This window comes from Rhododendron vialii, chromosome 7a (assembly GCF_030253575.1).
Source record: "Rhododendron vialii isolate Sample 1 chromosome 7a, ASM3025357v1".
In the NCBI taxonomy this organism is placed as follows: domain Eukaryota; kingdom Viridiplantae; phylum Streptophyta; class Magnoliopsida; order Ericales; family Ericaceae; genus Rhododendron; species Rhododendron vialii.
The window spans coordinates 17,768,632-17,786,276 of record NC_080563.1 but is presented as its reverse complement, the minus strand read 5'-3'; the positions used below and the strand labels follow the sequence as shown (position 1 = coordinate 17,786,276).

The 17,645-nt window shown below is 39.0% G+C and overlaps 1 long non-coding RNA gene across 1 annotated transcript; it reads left to right on the top strand.

Annotated features, from left to right (window-relative positions):
• Nucleotides 1-8,365: 8,365 nt before the first annotated feature.
• Nucleotides 8,366-8,971, top strand: LOC131333840 (uncharacterized). The gene is made up of 2 exons (XR_009201928.1): nt 8,366-8,742; nt 8,850-8,971. It is a non-coding gene; the product is annotated as an uncharacterized LOC131333840 (long non-coding RNA).
• Nucleotides 8,972-17,645: the final 8,674 nt, after the last annotated feature.

The following is a 17,645-nucleotide window of genomic DNA, read 5'->3' as shown; positions in this document are numbered from 1 at the left end:
CGGTTAATAACCATTGGCGAATCACTTTGACTTGCTCGGTGGTTCTCCTTTGTGCTTTAAGAAGACGTTGACAAATCGCTCTCATGTTCTCGAAAGTTTCTTGGATCAATTTCAGCTCAACCAACGTAGCCTCACCTAACTCGGTCCAACACATGGGTGATGGACATGGTTTCCCATACAAAACTTTATACGATGCCATCTCAATATTGGATTGATAACTATTATTGTACGCGAATTCGACTAACGGTAGGTTATCCTCCCAATTTTTCTGAAAATCCATAACACAAACCCATAGCATATCTTCTAAAATTTGGATCGTTCTCTCGGATTGCTCATTTGTTTGAGGATGATACGCGGTGCTAAATAAGAGATTGGTGCCAAGAGTGGCTTGCAGATTCTGCCAAAAGTGCGCGGTAAACCTTGGATCTCGATCCGATACAATAGAAACGGGAATTCCATGAAGGCGGATAATCTCACGAATGTACAAACGACTAAGCGTATCTATTGAATCCGTAACCTGAATAGGTAAGAAGTGCGTTGACTTAGTCAATCAATCGACTATCACCCAAATGACTTCATGCCCCCTCGACGACCTCGGTAAACCGGTAACGAAATCCATGGTCACGTTCTCCCACTTCCATTCGACCACTGGTAACGGTTGTAACTTCCCCGCGGGTTGTTGATGCCTGGCTTTGACTTGTTGGCACGTAAGGCACTTGGACACGAAAATAACAATATCTCTCTTCATCCTCAGCCACCAAAACTGTCTATGCAAGTCATGATACATCTTCGTTCCCCCTGGATGCAAGGCTAGCGGTGAATGGTGAAATTCTCTCAATATTTCCTCCCGATATGAAATGGGTACGAACAATTTTCCTTGGTATCGCAAACCTTGATCAGCATGAATCTTCCACCCCTTTTGAGCATTTCCGCTAAGAAACTTGGTTCGAAATTCCCCAGCTTCTTCATCTTATTGTTGGGCCTCAATCACTCAAGTCGATAAGGTCAATTGAACGGTTAAGTTACACAAGGTGAATCCATCTCGAACCTCCTCAAAATGCAATGCATACGAACCTAAGTCGTTCATCGTTTTCCAATCGTGAATAGCTAAACTTGCTAGGTGTGTCGATTTTCTACTCAATGCGTCCGCTACCACATTCGCCTTTTCCGGATGATATTGCAACTTAAAATCATAGTCTTCTAGATGTTCCATCCATTAACGTTGTCACAAATTTAGCTCCTTTTGAGAAAATAAATACTTTAGACTATTGTGATCGGAAAAGATTTCGAATCTCTCACCGTAAAGATAATGACGCTAACTCTTCAAAGCAAAAATGATAGCCACAAGTTCTAAGTCATGGGTAGGGTAGTTTCGCTCGTGAGTTTTCAATTGCCGCGATCCATACGCCACCACTCGTCCCATTTGCATCAACACGCACCCCAATCCCTCTTTCGAAGCGTCATAATACTCGGAATAACCGACTCCCAGTTTGGGCACCACCAAAACCGGCGTAGTAGTCAACTTTCTTTTTAATTCCTAAAAGGCCATCTCACACCCGTCACTACAGACGAAACGAGTCCCTTTACGGGTCAATTTAGTCAACGGAGCAGCTAGGCGAGAGAAATCGAGTACAAAACGATGATAATACCCGGCCAAGCCCAAGAAACTACGAATCTCGAATACATTCTTCGGTTGCTGCCAATTCATTACGGACTCTATCTTCTCCGGATCAACGGACACCCCATCCTTCGACACAACATGACCCAAAAACTTAACTTCGGATAACCAAAACTCGCATTTGCTAAGCTTAGCATACAATTGGTATTCTTTCATGAGTTCAAGAATAATAGAAAGGTGAGATTGGTGCTCCTCCTCCAAAGGCGAGTAGATTAGGATATCATCCACAAATACAGCCACGAAACGATCAAGATAAGCACGAAAGATATGGTTCGTCAAATCCATGAAGGTCGCTGGTGCATTCGTCAATCCAAAGGGCATAACAACAAATTCATAATGGCCATATCGAGTATGAAAAGCGGTCTTAGGGATGTCTTCTCTCCGAACTCTCAACTGGTGGTAATCAGACCTCAAATCAATTTTGGAGAAATAAGTTGCGCCTCGAAGTTGGTCAAACAAGTCATCGATTCTCGGCATAGGGTACGAATTCTTAATGGTGACGCGGTTCAACTTGCGATAATCGATACATAGACGAAGCGACCCATCCTTCTTTTCATCAAACAAGGCTGGTGCTCTCCATTGTGACGTATTCGGATGGATAAACCCCAAATTCTTTAATTCTTGTAACCGAGTCTTCAATTCTCTCAACTCGGCGGGCGCAAAGCGATAAGGAGGTATGGAAATAGGAGCGGTACCAGGAAGTAAATCAATAGAAAATTCGATTTCTCTCGGGTGGTAATCAGGGTAACTCCTTTGGAAACACGTTCGAAAAATCACAAACGACAAGAAGTAGTTCCCCACGCGCGGATACGTCTTCATCTAAGGCCAAGCTCACTGATAAGGCATACATCGACTCTTGTTCCCAAGACTCACAGAAATACGGTTCTATCGATTCCTGACGCTTCTCAAAGAACTTAAAACAAGCACCTCCCGGTGGACAAATGCGGACCCAACGCTTGAAGCAATCTATGGTAGAGTGAAACGTGTACAATAAATCCATTCCGAATATAAGATCGAAACTTGACATATTCAATACGATGAAGTCAAAGGTAAAACGACGATTTTGGATAATAAGTTCACAATCTCGATAAATACGATTTAATGGCGATCTTCCCCCTATGGGTGTCTCAACGAACAATGGAGGACTAATGTTTTTGATTTCCAATCCCAAAGCACAAGCAAAAGATGTAGCAATGAATGAATGCGCTGCTCTAGAATCAAATAATACTCTAGCAAAGGAGTTAAACAATAGGAATGTACCCCTCACAACTGAAGTCTCGGGGGTCTGAGACGTAACAGGAGGTGGTGGAGGCGGAATAGCAGAGGTGATGGCAAAAGCCCTTCCGTGAGTGGTCTGACTTTGAATGTGTCCACCCCGATGACCGGAACCCTGAGTAGGCGTCGAAGAACTCGTTACTCTCTCGACTCGAGATCCCTGGGCTGATGTGGTCTGACGAAAATGAAGCTGCTGTTGCCTCTGATTTCCTTGGAATGATTGCCGACTAGAACCCTGTCTTCCCCTCGACTGCTGCACCAATCTCGACTCACTACGTGCCCTTTTTCCACGCGGCCAATTCCTTGCAAAGTGACCACCTTTCCCATAAGTAAAGCATTTGTTCAAAAGTCACAGACATTGGGCACGAATGTGCCCTGCCTGACCACACTCATGGCATACGATTGGAGGTCTATTGGAAACTCTCCAAGTCCTAAACGAAGAATAAGGTGGAGGCCTAAAATTTGACGGACCCTGCGAAGTCGACATTTGATCCCTTTGTCTCTTCCTCCCTTGACTACCGAAACTTCCCGACGATGAACTCATACCCGCCGCTGATTGCCTAGGTTCCCAAACCTTTGGATTTTTGGGTCTTCCTTCGGAGTTTCGATGCTCCTCGCACACTCAACAACTTTGGAAAACTTTCCTTTGCGTTGTGCCATAATAAATTTCTTCACGTTGTCGTGCAAACCTCTTTAAAACAGCATACACTTTCCTCGGTAGCGACCAACTCCGGCACTAAACGGGATAAAGATTGGAACTTCAAAGCGTACTCTGACACAGTCGCATTTCCTTGCTCTAGCTTCTCAAACTTCTTTCTCAATTGGTCACGACTCGTTTTCGGAAAATACTGCTCCTCGAAGAGCACCTCAAATTCGGCCCAAGTTATATTCTCGACATCTGGCTCATTTACTTGAGCCGCGGTCCTTCCCGCTTTCCTCGCGCCCGTTCTCGATTCCAACATAGACTTCCACCATTTGTTCGCTTCCCCGGTGAGCTGAACGGCTACGATATTAACTTGTAAGTCATCCTCCGTAATCTGAAGAGCCCTGAAGAGTTTTCAGATTTGGGCAAGCTAATGATCGGCCACAAGAGGGTCACTGCTTGACCCATCAAAAGTTGGTGGGTTTCTACTACTAAACTCCCTCATTGCTGACATTGCACGGCTATCCGCACTTTCCTTAGGAGCAGGGTTCAAAAGATTTGCAACCGCAAGAGCCGCAATGAAATCCCTGGCAAACGAATTCTGAACGGCCAGTATTTCCTCTCCGTGATCACGTCCGGCCCTTTCCTCCAGATTACCACTAGGATTTTCCCTATGATGGCTAATCTCATCCTCAACCGGTGCCTCTCAGCCACGACCATGGCCACCCCAACTTTCAACCTCACCTGCTATAGCACGCGTTCTCGGAGGCATTTTATTACAAGTTATAAGAAAGAAAAGGTTCATCAATAACAATATTATCTCATGAGGTCGAAATCTCCAAATATCCCAACACAGGTCAAAGCGATTCTACACCACTCTATTATATTGAAATGCAATGCCACATAAGCTAAGTAATGTCAATGCACACAAGCACACATATGTTATGAAAATACGTGACATTTTGAACCCATGAGACTAGAAGTCTCCCTACGGTATCAAAGTATTCAAACCTAGATGCTCTGATACCAATTTGTTACGCTCTCAATTTTCAGTATAATTAAATAATATATTTTAATAAAAGAGTCTCGCATATCATATATGCTACCCAAAAGAGTTTTCCACCTGTTTAATTTACAAACAAGTCCCTAAATTTAGATAATTACAACTTTGGCACCACGGCCCAAATTAGTTTAGATACAAGTACGAACATATTTAGAATATTACGAACTTTAGTCAAAAGATAATTCAAGAGTAATTAGTTATAAGACCATCTTTAACAAAATGAGATCTTTACAAAGATGATGAAATAACTAAGGATGTCAGCTTCCAAAAGTCTTTCACTATCAAGCACATGATGCATGCAATCTATTGCCCAGCATTTGAACCTGAAAAGAAAGATTAGGTTGAGCTACACTAGCCTAGTAGGAAAATCTTTGCCAATCTTATATGCAAATATGATGATAAGGGCAAGAGAAGGAAAATAAGAGGATATAGCTCAACGACGAAATACAATCGACTCAAGGATGTGCCAAACATTCAAGACGATCATTCTAAGATATGCTATAATCACATTATGCCATGCATAAGGTTCACAATACTCAAGCAAGCAACAACTTTGACACGACTCACTATCCCATATCTCCACCATCGGCATTTCCATCCCTTACATTGCCGTATAACACCATGAGAGTCACCGTATTACCACCCCTAGCTTTACGATGTCCACCAACATCTAAGGTCGTGGTATTACCACCCCTTGCGTTACGAGACTTCCTAAATCGACCACTGACTAGGCTTGGCAATCAAACCCACCCAGCCCCGAACCGAACGGGGCAGGTTTTCTATAATATTTTTGGGGTTTAGGTTGGGGTCGGTTAAAAAAAATAAACCCCGGCCAGGTTCGGATAGGGTTTGGGATAATAGTGCCCCGCCCTTAAACCTGCCCCGAAATACTCGCCCCGAACCCGCGCCAATATATATATATATATATATAAATTTTTAACTCACGTTTTTATAGGAGTAATAGTAAAGGAATGGATTGTTTTGGTTTTGGGCTGAGTTGAAGGATGGGCCTAATTTTTTACATAGCCCAACAGGTCAACAGAGATCAAATATTTAGTAAATATACAAACCCTTATCCCATTACCCTAGGGTTCAGAATCAGTATTACTCATCTACTTTTTCTCTCTTATCTCAACTTTCAAGTGCGGCGATTACAATTTACAAAGTTACGACTTACGACCCAGTGAAACCACCAATCCATCAAGCCTCTAGGCTGAGTTGGCTCTCGCAATGAAATGCCGGTTGCCAGTCGACAGATCAAGTTGGCGTTCTCTCTTACTTTTTTTTGTATTTTTTGTATTTTTTTCGATGTATTGAACATGAATACGTTATGCATGTGTAGGACTCAGTTATATTTTGATTTCTATACACTTTTCACTTGATTGACAGCTTGTGTTATGGACTCTTTTCACTTGATTGACTGCTTGTGTTATGGAGTTGAGATTTCTCTTTATATATTAGTGTACGAAGTAATATATAGTAGTGATTGACTGCTTGTGTTCCACAGTTCGAAAAAAGAAAGAGCGAAGGCCTTTGAGATTAGATTTATATAGTAGTATACGGAGTAATATATTGCTGATTGTAAATCTCTGTATATGGAGTAATATATTGCTGATTCAATCGCCAATCTCTATGTAAAAACTTTTATTATATCCAATACTTGTTTCCCACTTGTCTGATGTCTCTTATTATTTATTAAAAAGTAGATTTTTGTTTTCTTACACCTCAATATTATATTTAGTCATTGTTATTTTAATCCCATCAATTAGTCAAAGGGAACAAAAGGCTTATTTGATATGGCTTGGATATGTATATTCTGTGAGCCAATTGTTGACTTTGTTTAATTTTTTTTACGCAGAGAAAATGTCCGCAACGAGAGACCACTCTACCACTAATGCCTCATCTTCACAACAGAATATCGTTTCTACTGTTGTTTTTTCGATAGCACCAACTTTACCACCAAAACCTCCAATAGGACCAACATCGGGGGACAAAATCAATGAGGACGTAAATGGAGAGGAAGACGGAGATGGAGGCGAAAATGGTGGTGGAGGAGATGAAGGTGGTGGAGGCGAAGGTATAATTTAATGAAAACCATTGTCTAAAGGAAATGCTCCTTGTTGGCAGCATTTTAACAAGGGTCAAATCAATGGAAAAGTGAAGACAAAGCGTCATTATTGCAAAAAATTGCTTGTGGCTAACACTAAGAACAGAACCAAATCTCTGAATGAGCATCACAAAAGGTGTCCAAGAAGAAAGGTTGCAGATTCATCACAAAAGGTTCTAACTCAAACCTTTATGACTGGGGATGGGAAAAAAAGCTTGAAGCTTATACTTTTGGCCAAAATTTTGCTAGGAGAGAGCTTGCTTGCATGATCATAATGCATGAGTATCCATTGTCCATGGTAGAACACACTGGGTTTAAGAGTTTTGTATTGGCGCTTCAACCTTTATTTCAAATGGTTTCTCGAAACACCCTTAAAGCCGATATTTTTAAAATATATGATGGTGAAACGTTGAAGGCAATGAAAGCAATTGAGAAAATTCAACGTAGGGTTGTCGTGACGACTGACATGTGGACTTCAAGCAATCAAAAAAGAGGGTTTATGGTCATCACGGGCCACTATGTTGATGATTCTTGGAAGTTACGAAGCATCATTTTGAGGTACACACACACACACACACACACACACACACACACATATATATATATATATATATATATATATATTACATGAACAATATGAAAAAAAAAACGTGTTTTAAATTTCAAGTTAAAGCAATTCTTAAACTTTGTATGTGTTTTAAATTTAGGTTTATTTTATGTGCCATGTCCCCACACGGCGGAAGTGTTGTGTGAATCATTGATGGAGACTCTTTTGGATTGGAACATTGATAGACATCTTTCAACTCTTACGGTGGATAATTGTTCTAGTAATGATGCCATGATTTCTATTCTCATTAGAAAGTTAGAACCTGAATCTCTTATGTCCCAAGGAAAGTTAATTCATATGCGGTGTGCTGCCCACATTTTGAATTTGATTGTGAAAGATGGTTTAGAGGTGATTAAGGGGGGAATTGAAAAAATCAGAGAAAGTGTCGCATATTGGATAGCGTTGCCAAAGAGAGAGGAGAAGTTTGAAGAAAATGCCTGGCAACTATGTATTTTATGTGGTAAAAAATTGTATCTTGATTTTGTTACGAGGTGGAACTCTACGTTTTTGATGCTTCAAACTGCCATAGAATATAAGGATGTCTTCTCTCATTTGAAAATCCGTGAAAGGCAATACAAGAGTTGTCCACAGGACAGTGATTGGGAGGTAGCCAAAGAAGTATGTGAGAGGTTGGAAGTTTTTTATAAGGCCACAGAGGTGTTTAGTGGGACAAAGTATCCAACGTCAAACTTGTTTTTTGCAAAGGTTTGTAGGAGAAAAATGGCATTAACCGAATGGGCTGAGTTGTATGAACGTAATGAGATGGAAGATCTTTACACAAAGAGAAAAAGGGAGATGATGAGAGATATGGCAGCACAAATAATTGAGAAATATGAGAAGTACTGGACAATAATTCATAGCATTTTGGGTGTTGCGGCGGTGTTAGATCCTAAGTTCAAGATGAAATTGGTAGAATACTATTTCAATCGGATCTACGGGGAGGATACTATTTTTGAGATTGAGAGGGTTCACAATTATTGTAAGGAGTGGCATTGCTTCTTCATGCCAAGTTGAGTCTACCATGGAAGTTGATGATGATTTATCTGACTTTGATGTATTTGTTACAAGTAATCAGACAAGCCAAGTTTCTGCTAAAAAGTCAGAATTGGATCGTTATTTGGAAGAGGATGTGATACCGAGAGTTAATCAAGACTTTGATGTTTTAGCTTGGTGGAAAAATGACATGAAGTTCCAACTTTGAGGGTCATTGCTAGGGATGTGTTATCTATACCTGTTTCTACTGTTGTGTCCGAGTCTGCTTTCAGCACTAGTGGGAGGGTTGTGACTCCACATCGTAGTAGGCTCCATCCCAAGACAATAGAAGCATTGATGTGCGCTCGTAGTTGGTTATTGGCTCAAGAATCTGAAGGTAATTTATATTTGTTTACTTTTCTAGTGTCTTGTTTTTTCTTATTGCGATTGAATTGGATAGATATTAATCTAAAGTACATGTGGTTTACTTTGTTTCTTTTTAAGGTAATAATTCAAATGAGTTTGCTTCGATTCTTGATGACATGGATGTTGATAGCTCTCAGTCTTGTGTTACAATGATTGAAGACTGATTTAGTAAGTTTAATTATGAAATATTTGTTGTCATATTTGTCGAATCTGTTAAAATAAAATAGCACTTTGTGGGTTGAAATGACTCACTTTTATATTTCTAGTTTTTTCAGGCACTTTTGCATTGAAACGGCTGGGCTTTGTGGATTGGAATGGCTCACTTTTGCACAGAAGTTGAAAAAATTGTCTACGAGTATTTTGGATGAACTTGTTGAAATTCCTAGTTTTATTTTCGATGAACTTGTTGCAAGATCACTTGTCGGTTGTTGTTTGTTATATGCTCGAACACTTTCGGGTAGCTAGTTGCTTATGGATGAACTTGTTTGTTTGTGTTTTTTTCCTTGGCAAATGGATGAATGAACTTGTTTAGTTGTGTTTGTTGTGTTGTTGAGAAAATCTGGGAATGAATTGTTTCATTGTTGGCTGCATTCTTTTGATAGAGAATTGGAAAAATAGACAGGGCGGGACGGGGCGGGTAAACCCGTTACCCGATAGGGGCAGGGGCGGGGGAAATTTCCATTACCCGATCGGGGTTCGGGGCGGGGTCGGGGGAGTTCGGGAAGTTTAGGGTTGTGGTCAGGGTACATCAAAACCTGCCCCGCCCCGTTGCCATTCCTACCACTGACCCAAACAACTATTTTCTCACTCAACATATAAGTTAAAGCTTTCTTAGAACCTCATTCATTCATGAAATATGTCATGACATGCCAACTATATCATAAATATGCCACAAACGTTCACAAGCAATCATTCATTCGCAAGTTGCATCTTATTGACATTTTAACTAAGTAAATTATTATTCATTCCTTACTAATGGAAGGCCAACGAGTCAAAAATAACATCCACTAATCATAGGAAGTCATAATGACAAAACAAGAATCATAGGAGTAGCCAATGGATGTTGGGAGACTGATACACCCCCACTCTAACAGTCATAACTTTCTGTTTACTAAGAGTCTTTAGGTGATTTTGGTGGCAATGAAAAGCTAACTTCAAGACCTTTGAATCAATATAAAATTTGCATGAAACGGACATCGGACGAAGAAGTTACGGCCGTTCGAACGAGCAGAATTTTCAGAGAGGGGAAGGATCGATCCCCCCATCACCAGGGATTGATCCCTGGGCTTGCTGGACCAGAAATGAAAAGGGAGATCGATCCCTACGCGATTTTGGGTGATTTTCTACAGATTTTGATAGCTTTCGAAATGAACAAAGGGAGACGATCGAAACCCGATTCTTACACCAAACCAACATATAAACACATAAAAGATGTAAAGAAGGCCCTACCTTGCGACAAACACCAAGATCTACGAGATTTGAGCAAGCTCTTGCCTCTTTGAACTTCAAATCTTCAACTCAAGCTTGACTCAAGGATTTTCGAGCTCAATAACGTGAATGAAAGGCTGGAGGGAGGTTGATTCTTAGAGTTCTTGAGTGGTGTCTTTGAGTGAGAGGAGAAGGGAGAGAGAGAGAGAGATCGGTGGAGAGAGGGAGAGTACGGATGATAGAGAGAGATATATATGGAGATATTTTTATCTCCTACACTACACACTCCCCTTATATACCCCTATATCATCAAATCACACACACACTACTTCATGTTTCCATTCTATCACTTAAATCCCCAATTTAATTAGCCACCAAAAAAACCACAATTTCCCAATTAAACATTTAACAAGCAATTTTAATAATTAAAATTTTACGGGCCTTTACATCAATAACTCAAAAATACCTCATATGGGAATCATCTCATCAAGACAAATAATTTAGTGTGATTGGGTGCGTGATTGGAACTTGTTTACGATTGGACAGATGTACATTGTGTATTATGCGGGTTTTTTTGGTCAGAGATGCAAAGATAACCAATATGGAGGTGGAGTTTGTTAAGTTTGATTATGGACTAAATGAATAATCAAATGCTGACGTGGCACATTTTGATTATTACCATTGCGGATGCACTAAGGAATACTTTTTGAATTTCATAATATTATCTGTAATATATTCTAAACTAATTTTTTTAATTTTCTCAATATATTTCGATTATTCAATCAAACAAAAATAATCAAGGTGGGGGAGATTTTAGGTATGAGTTTGTATTTTAGGGAGATTTTAGGTATGAGACTATGAATGTTGAAAACTTGAAATACGAGAGAGAGAGAGAGAGAGAGAGAGAGAGAGAGAGAGAGAGAGAGAGAGAGAGAGAGAGAGAGAGAGAGAGAGAGAGAGAGAGAGAGAGAGAGAGAGAGAGAGAGAGATTGTTTAAAAAAACTAAATCTTGATTGATTGAGAGAGAAAGAGAGAGAGAGATTGTTTAAAAAAACTAAATCTTGATTGATTGAGAGTATGGTCTAGAGACCATTGCCGATAGTAGTTTGCGTATAGGATGAATCCCACAAGGATTGTTGGATGTTTTGATAGTCGTGGGAAGTCAAAGGCAAGGAGGATTTGGGCATGCGCCGAAGATGTGACCACATCGAATTTGTAACAATTTTGTTTCTACGAATTTGATCATTGGAAAATGTTATCCATTGAAAGTGTCAAGCTATTGGATGCAGAATATTATAGTTCAAAAATATAAAGATTAAGAGGACTACTGGAAGTTTGCACAATATTTGTTTGCACTTTTCACTAATTTTTTAGTGGCACAGAATAACGAGCTAGGTGGAGGACCGAGCCACAAGGTTTGGTCATGATCGGTCTCGTAGTGGGCCAACTATGATAGTTCGGTCATGGATAATACGCTCGGCGAAAGGCCGAGATAGGCCCCTCGATCCTATTTGACTTGGTCAGGGAGATGGCTGGCCTTCTAGGTTCGGCCTAACATAGTTCAGTGACCGTGGCTCGGGCACGGAGGCTTGGGAAAACCCTACATGCTAGCTCACCCATGTGCCCGTAATTGCCTTATCCAGAGTGACAGGTATGACATCATCCGAAGCATGTACACGGTTGTTATCTGCCTTATCTGCTACATCAAGAGTGACATTAGCTAAAGCGTGCTTGACACATGTATGAACCTGGCAGTGCCGGCTCAAAGATATTTGGGGATGGAAGTGGAAGTTCTAATATGGGACCATTTATCTCCGCATACGCATCTTTGAACGAAATTTTGCAAAAAGTTAAGAAAAACGTAAGGGGTTGAGATTTGAACCTAGCTCCTAAAGCATCCAAAGGACCTAAGTTGCCATACCATCAAGAGGATGTTACTTGAAGGCAATTTGAACTCCTTATTATTTAAAACTATAAACTATATATTTTGGGGCCCTCTTCAAGCCAAAAAATTGGGGGTTGGAAGAAAGGGCTTCCTCCGCGCCGGCTCAAGAACTTGGAGAGCAAGTCACAATCCTTTATATAAAGGAAACGATAGAACCCTAAAGAGGTACACACTCTTCTCCACCCAAAAGCCCTAGTATTTTTTTTTTCCTCCTAGATTTTCTGACTTGCTCATTGAAGGGTCATTCTGGAGGTTGGCCAGATTGACCTTTAAGTTAGGCGAACTTAGATGCTGAACTAGGAGCTCAGGAGAGGTGACCAGATCTTGATCGACAACCCCCACAAAATTTTTGCATTAAAAGAAGAAAAAATTAAAAGCATTTATGCGTTTAAACAGCTCAAAAGAAACAAGATATCCTAAAATGAAACATTGGAGAAATATTATCATGTCAATTCTCTAGCTTTCAAATTGAAAATTAGGGCAACTAAAGTAACCATATTAGAGCATGTACATAGTATTTCTTACTTTTTAGGTGAAATAGAGAAGCCAATTTTGAAAAGAGCCCTACAGCGGCTTAGGTATTAGAGCATCCACATCAAGCTCTTCAAATGCTATTTGAGGTAAAGTGGCTTGGAAAAACTCAAAAACCATCATGCACCAGCCTCTCTTCTCCAACTCTTTAATGTACAAATGCTATAGTGACTCTTTATAGGTAAAGAGCTACTGTTCACTTGTTATTCATTTTTTATTCATTTTTCTACACTTCTTAATCTCTCTTTCCTCCATCTTCCTGAATTCTCGCTCAAATTTCCCTTTCCCTATGTAGTGCTCGTCCTAATAATTTTTTATATGGCTTATAGTATTAAAAAAATATAGTTAAAAAATTAAGTGCTTCAATTTTTACTCTGTTTAAATTGGTGCGAAAATCTTATTTTTCTAATCATTTTATTCTAAAGGGTCAATTAATTTTTGGCTTTAGAACTTTCATAAGAGAGCCCTAAGAGAGTCATAGAATCAAATGAAGATAAAACACTCAATTATTAAAGTCATAGAGACAAATATTAATTATGACCATTCATAATAAAATGATAAAAAATATAAGATCTTTGCACCGGTTCAAACGGATTGAAAATTGGAGCACTTAATTTTTTTGACAATTAGAACGAGAGAAAGGAGGGGATAAATAAAGGAAATACAAAATTATGAATATTTAATTGAGTAGAGAGTAAGAGTAAAGAGCCTGATGCGGTAGACATTTTAAAAATAAATAGCTAAAGTAATAAATTGGATTTTTAAGGTATAATTTGATCTAAAATTTTAAAAAACTGGTGCGAATGCTCTTACCCAGGTATTATACATTTTCTAAAAAATCTCGACACTTATAGCGATGAACTCTTTGCAAAGGTAAAGAATAAAAAATCATTTCTTTAGCCTCTTGCAGTACTTTTTACCTCCTCTCTCTCTAAGAGCAAGTACTCATACAAGGGAAATTGACTTTATACCTATTTTACCGAAAGCTGCGGTAGAGGAGGTAAAAGAGAAGGTAAAATGACTTTGATGAGGTAAAAGAGAAGGTAAAATAATTTTGATGAAATGGTTTGGTAAATGTACCGAAATCCTGTTCATAAGTTTTTTCATTTCTCTATTACTTTCTCTTTCTCTTTCTCCCTCTCTCTCTCTCCCCTCAGAAAAGAAAAAATGAAATAAAAGTAATAATATTTTAGTAGAGAATATGTTAAATAGATAATATCGGTGTAGTGTTGAAAGAGATGTGAGAGAGTAAAATAAAAAAAATGCACTGTTTACCAGCATTTTTGCCTAACAATTGGTAAACTTGCTCTAAACATGTACCCCTTCTCTCTCTCTACTATATACAGGTGGCAAATATATAGAGTAATATTTTTATCAAGGAAATTGATTTTAGCACTCCAGTTTTAGTCACTGACACTCTATTTTGTGTCTTGATCATGTGAGAAAACAAAATAAAAAGTGGAGTGCCAAAATCACATCACTTTTATCAAATAGAGGTAAAATACTTACCCTTGCTCTAGAGGCGACGGAAAAAGTGTTGCGTAAAGTACGGCAACATTTTGAATAGCTACTCTTACATTTTATTGGTGTGCATGCTCTTAGTTAAGTTTCCAACTTTGTCAACACGTGCATTGAGAATGATGTTGTGCAGTGGTGTGCGCAGTACCGTGTTGCTCACATTAGAGCCGCTGACGGCTCGGATCTCATCTCGACAATGAACGGATCTCGTTCGTTGGTTGCCGAAATGAGATTCGAACCGTCGGATGCACGATCCGACGCCTCGTAGGTGCGCAACAAAATACTATGCATCTCACTGCACACTGCCAACGCGAAGTCAATCAACACGTATACTCCGAGTAAAGGGTCAAATACAAATTGCGTGCATCACAAAACATCGATTGGTCAACGTGGGAAGACTATTTGGTGGGATAGTTTGGACTTGTGGTTTTGAAAACTTTCTTTTGGGTTGGACCCCCATGATTACTTTAGACATTTATTAGGAGTATATAAAATTCGGAATAGAAAATGACAGAACATGCAAATTGTGGGATTGGTCGGTTGATGTCGGTAACTACGTGTTGATCGGTGGCAATTCCTCAGTGCAATGCTATGCAACTGCCAATTACGTGTTAGAAAAAGGGTTAATGCACTGCTACGCAAGGAATTGAATGCAATGCCAGTATGCCACTGCAAATTACGTACGCGTTCCTGAGGAGTTGGCCTGACTGTCAATACTCGGGTGGTCAAGATTCGGGATTTAGAGATTTAAAAAATACGAATCTCTCAGGTGTCGTCAATTTATTTGGAGTTAGTCCGGCTTCAATTGGACTCTTCGCAAGTAGACAGTTTCGGACCTCAAAATTAATAGAGGTGCGTGTAAACTGATTCAAACACTTAAACTATTAAAAAACCACGTACACGTTGAAAAAGGGAAGCATTCACGCAGTTTTAATGAAATGACTTGGACTAGGAGGGGAGCGTGTCGAGATAGAGAAACAAACATTAAAAACTTCATCGAAGATCTAGCAAAAATTGTATGCGTAATATAGGTATGTATGTATACAGGTATGTTCAAGTCAGGACGTTCGGATTTTGTTTAGGTCCAGACTTTTGCTCTCAGCCGTTGGATTGTATTTTCAATGATCCGGATCATTAAAAACACAATCTAACAGCTGAGATCAAGGTCCGAATTTTAGCTAAAATCCGAATGTCCTGACTTGAAAGCCGTGTGTATATGTACACGTATATACGGATAGATATTGATACATTCATATGTTACGCCGTCGCCAATACGACTCTATAGCAGGTTGCCAAAAAAATGAATAGAGGGAGACAAGGCAAATAGAGAACTTGTAGGCAAAAAAGAGAGAAAGAAAGTGGAGGGAGGATATGTAAAGTGGGTATGGGGATCATAGGAAGGAAAAATCTGAGCATTCCTTTTCCCCCTTATTACCCCGTAATCTTAAATTCCTAGAGATAGTGAAGTAGCAATCACATTCCCATTCCAACGCTGCCCAAACATAGAAATCTTAAAGGAATTATATTTCCAATCTCTCCTAAGATGCCAGCCATCTAAACACAACAGAAAAGTAGTTTAAAAAATAAAAAATTGGTCTAAGGTCCACTATAGAGAACTTGTAACCCAGTTAGTCTACTTCTAATGTTTATAACATCTCTAGTCCACTAATATAGTTTAGTAAGGCCTTAAGTCCACTTCTTAAAAAAAAAAATTCAATCAAGACAAAAATGCCCTCCTATATAAGCTATCATACGGAGAGAAACCCTAGAAAAAACAAATCTGTAGCAGGCCTCCTCCCTCTCTCGTTCCACATTTTTGCACGCTGATGCTTCTACCAAAACCCCACTGAATTCTCCCGATCAAATAAAGAACATCAAAAAGAAAAAGAAAACTACCGTCTCTTTTCTTCATCTCATCTCTATATAAGTTCTCTTTTTTTGCCTCTCTCTGAAAATGGAAGTTATGCCCTTGAGAGAACTTATGCCCTTGAGATCTCTTCCGATAGGGTACTGATTCCGTCCAACCGACGAAGAACTCATCAATCACTACCTACGATCCAAGATCAATGGCAACGAGGAGGCCATCGGTGTCATCTGTGATAATTCCTTTTCCCGTTTTTTCTTCTTAAATTTGTGGGTTTCTATTACATATTCATAATATTGTACTGGACATGTGTATCTCAATTTTTTTTTGCAGTGTGTATTGGAGATGAAAGATCGAATCTTTTTCGGTACTAGATCGTTTTTGGAGCTTGAAATAAAAAACAGAGTCCAAATGTTTTTTTTTTTACATTCGGATATCCAAATCTCCGATCAAATCTCCATTGGGGCAGGAATGGAGGACCGAAAATGTATCCGATCGGGGCGGATCCGGTCTTTTGTTTGTCCCGTGTCCGGTTATCATCAGATTTGGAGGTTTTGAATAAATACATAAGGTTATATGCGTATTTTTCCTAGGGTTGGAGATTTGAAGTTTTTTGAAGAAATATATAAGCTTATATTTGTGTTTTTCATCAATCATTTATTGATTTGGTTCGCGCAGCGGCCTCTCCGACTTGCTTCTAATATATTTGAAGTTTTTTGAATAAATATATAAGATTATATGTGTGTTTTTTCTAGGGCTAGACATATAAGGTTGGAACTGGTTGTGTTTTTTGAAAAATATATAAGATTATATGTGTGTTTTTGTTATTTAATGTCATTTTTGTAAAACATTCTTAGTTAGAGAGAGATATAATAATATATAACGTTATATTGTTATATATAACATTCTAGATTAGAAATATTCTATGCTATTTAATAAAGAGAAAATATAACGTTATATATGACCTTTTGTATTGTGTAACGTTATATATGAGCTTCTGTCATATAAAAGGTTATATGAGATTTTGTCTTGTAAAACTCAAAAAAAAAGAAGAACTAATAATGTTATATATATGTTCTCTTATTGAATAGGTCCAATAAAAAAATCGAGAAAAATGAAAAAATACATTTTTTGTTACACATATAATGTTATATGTGGCGTGATGGTAGCGGCGACGATGGTGGTGGTGGCGACGGCCATGGTGGCAACGGTGATGGTAGCGGCGGCAGTGGCGGCGGCGGTGATAGTGGCGGCTTGATTGCAACAAAAATGAAAAAAAATGAAAAAAATGTATTTTCGAGTTAGCCAAACAAGGCCCTTATTTTTGAGGTGGGGTATTTTTGTCATTAAAATTATTAATGGACTTAGTGGGTTATGAAACTTAGAAGTGGATTAGATGGGTTTGAAAAGTGCTATAGTGGACTTATGAAAAATTCTCCCTTTAAAAAATATAACTCCAATTTTTTTTTGCCAAAAGTTTAGGATTTCCATTTATAACGAAGAGTTTATAAGATAGGGCATATTCTTCTCGAGGGAGAAAATAGCTGAACAAGCGGGTGGGCAATCCAAAGATCTACACCTCCAAACC